General features: G+C 40.6%; 1 pseudogene; it reads left to right on the top strand.

The window, feature by feature from the left end:
* The first annotated feature begins 221 nt into the window (after positions 1–221).
* Positions 222–339, top strand: LOC126475724 (5S ribosomal RNA; annotated as a pseudogene).
* Positions 340–3,619: the final 3,280 nt, after the last annotated feature.

Here is a 3,619-nt window from a genome sequence, read left to right as displayed (position 1 = left end):
CACTTGACACCACCACACAGTCAGCAGCATTTGCAGAGGCGCCATGACCAGGAAGCATGGACGCTGATGAATGCCATCTCATTGTATGCAACAGTGGTAAGCAGTTCTGCTCTACGCCAGATGATTATCGTCGGCGACTATTGTAGCGACCTGGGTAGAAGTGCCATTCTCTGTATGTTCTAGTGAGGCACAAAGAAATTACTCCTGGCATCTTGGCTTGTGCCAACGGCCTTGACGCAGTGGTCACACCGGTTCCCGTCAGATCACCGAAGTTAAGCGCTGTTGGGTTGGGATAGCACTTGGATGGGTAACCATCCGGTCTGCCGGGCGCTGTTGGCAAGCGGGGTGCACTCAACCCTTGTGAAGCAAACTGAGGAGCTACTTGATTGAGAAGTAGCGGCTCCGGTCTCGGAAACTGACGTACGGCTGGAAGAGCGGTGTGCTGACCACGTGCCCCTCCATATCCGCATCCAGTGACACCTGTGGGCTGAGGATGACACGGCGGCCAGTTGGTACCTTTGGACCTTCATGGCCTGTGCGGGAGAGTTTTATCTTGGCTTGTGTGTTCAGGTTGTGATGGCACAATGGTACATCACGGACGTACTGTGTCCTCTTGTCTTACTTCTCATACTGTAGTGTCATTGTGCCATTTTCAGTACGACATAGCTTGACAACATATTGAGGATCGCACTTGGCCAGCAGTATCTCTAGATCCATCCCCTATAGAATATTTGTGAGTCCAGCTCAGACGAAAGTTCTGTCTCAGTGACTATATCAATATATAAAGGACCAGCAACAACAGTTGTGTGCTGGCTTATCTCATGGGAGGATACAGCTGCTTTATGACATCCTTCCCAACCAAATCAGTGCATACATCGAGACCAGAGGAGGTACAATGTCATAGCAGTAAGTGGACTGATTGTTTCATTTTCTTTGTAAATTTGACTCGATTTTGAAATGACTAAAATAACATCACATATCCTGTCAACCTATGAAATTTAGTTTCTGATTCCATACTGGGTGTTCAGTTTTTTAGTTAGTTAGTCAGTTATAAATTAAAATCCAGTGCTGTGTTTTTCAGTCTGTAAGTGAAGGCTAATTTCTTTAACTACAATACGGAATTTAATGTCGTTTTCACTAACAGGTAGAATGATTTTTGAGCAATATTTGTGTATATTATTTGTTATCAATGCTCCAGACAAGTGAATGTTTGGCGCTTTTTTTGCGAAGGCGGGGCGGAAAAACTTCCATTTGCCTTTCCCGCGTGAAGTGGATTTAAATGATATTGGAGTTAAGGGGCTGTGAACTGGTTCAAATTGCAGCTTCCTTTCACTCCTGCATGGTTTAAATGGCGAGACGTTATCTTTTGAAACAGAACAGATAAAAAATCTGATCTTTTATGAAATATTCTGAGTATTAGACTACTTTTGAACGTTTTGAAATTTTAGCGTTATTCACGAAAGTTCTGCAATCAGAAATGTCATGTTTGTAGAATGACATCGAATGTTCTTGGGTAATCTCGCACATTAATGCCACGTTGCACTATTTTTGGTCTTCTAAATGGGGTAAGTTCGGCTCAGTTACGTTAGCCATCAACAACCATCACAAGAATTAGTCAGTCTCAAGTGGAAGTACAAAGTAGCAGATTGAAATGAAACAGAAGAGTGCAACAAGCTAGAGGTTTCTATCTGTGAACGTGTATAAGGTGAAGTTATGCTAGAGTCCTTGAGGGACAGATTCGGGAGGGTGTTCAAACACGACGTTAAATTTTCTCTGTTACAATGACTGTTAGATTGTAAATTTTGGCAGCAGCGAAAGATGTCTATAAGTTCTCGATGGGAAGTTGAGCTTCGGCTACCTACAAGTTCTCGGCACATGTCAGTACACTACGTGTCAACTGTCTTTTGTTTACGAGTTCTTCCAGCTTCAGTGATCTAGCTGATGCAGCATATTAGCAGCGCGGTGAACTCGTGTAGTGTGTGTCAACTAAAAAATAATAGTAGCGTAATGAGTGTTTCCGAACATGGACGACTCCATATGTGCTTTCACACAAACTAGTTACTTCCGTGTGTAATTCATACCATAGGTGTTGACTATCTGCGTGCACGCATGCTTAAAGAAGCTTAATTGTACAGCAGACAGATAACATTCCACTTCCTCAACGTGGCGATAAAGTTCTCCTTCCTGGTTTCTCCGCAACTCACACTCCATTTAAGTCGAAGCTTATCTTAGCACCGACAACTTCTGTCGACTTCTGCCGATATCTACGATGTGATACTATGGTGTCTGAGATCATCAAAACTTGAAATAAAATAAACATGGCTTAAACAACATAGAGATGAAAAAAAAAAGATTGAAGGCATTTAATGCTTTAGACTTTAGAGTGTCTCAGAGTTTCATTCGTAGTGATGTAACAAGAAAATATCTAATACATAAATTGGACTTATTTCCAATGGTGTAACAACAACCGTTGGCTGCGTTGCAGGGTCACTGACCAATCACCGAGCGTGTCTTGTTGGTTCACTGTGTAAAAAAATATAGCAATTGTAAGAAAGCAGTAAAATATTTTTACAAGTCCGTAAAAGATCAGTGTCAGGAAAATTGCATTAGGTCTATTATTATCTACATAAAAGAAACCTGAGACATCTATTGACAACTTATTGACATAGAGAAACTGAGGAAATGAGTAGAAAATAGAAAGAATGTAACACCTATAATTGAAACTGTTATTCTATATATGGCAGGCAAGGATTTACTTTAAGGGGAAGGAAGGATTATGGAATAATTAAATGTGAGTAGCTACCGGATCATAATGAAGGAAAAGTTCAGGTTACATTTATAAATCGTGCCAATCAGATTCAGAAAGTAATGGAAAAAGGAATAGGTACATACAAAATGAAATTATTGACTCATGTAATATAATAATTCTTGAAACACTTGTTGAAAAAGTACATGAATCGAAGTATTTTTCTGTAATATTTTATTAGAATGCTGATGTCAGTGGGATAGGACAGGTTTCATTGTATATTTGGTATGTTGACTTCGAATTACGATTGCTAATGGAAGACTTCCTACAACTGATTACCTTAGCAGATTTATCTGGTTAAATTCGGATCTTCTGTGAAAAACTGAAAGAAATTGGAATAGTTACTCGGAATCTTTGAGAACAAGGTGATGGTGGAGCTCCAGGAAGAGACTTCACTTTCTGGACCCAGAACGCACATCAATTTACGTATTTGGACGATTGGGGTTTTACCGTATACAGAGACGCTCGAAACGGTTCCTGGATGCAAGAAGCAAACGACCGCTGGCGCTGTGATTGTTGTATTGATGAGGTCTCTAGAATTGTTTGTGCTACACATCAAGATGAGAACAGACAGGGTATATTACGTACTACCTGGAGCCTTAAGTGAGGAGGTGGTAAATAGGAAATGAATAAACAACTATAAAGTTCTGTTTAAAAAATTATTTATTGGTGGACTATGTGACAGTATTTTGCAGACGCAATTAGTCTAATGCATACGCTCACGATACAGCCAACCACGTGAATTTTCACGCAATCGCTGCGCCAAACAGCCCACAGCACTCGCAATAAGTGAAATATACAAAGCCTAACATC

This window comes from Schistocerca serialis, chromosome 4 (genome assembly GCF_023864345.2).
Source record: "Schistocerca serialis cubense isolate TAMUIC-IGC-003099 chromosome 4, iqSchSeri2.2, whole genome shotgun sequence".
NCBI lineage: Eukaryota > Metazoa > Arthropoda > Insecta > Orthoptera > Acrididae > Schistocerca > Schistocerca serialis.
Note: the sequence above shows the minus strand (reverse complement) of the source record. Positions and strands in the feature narration are given on the sequence as shown.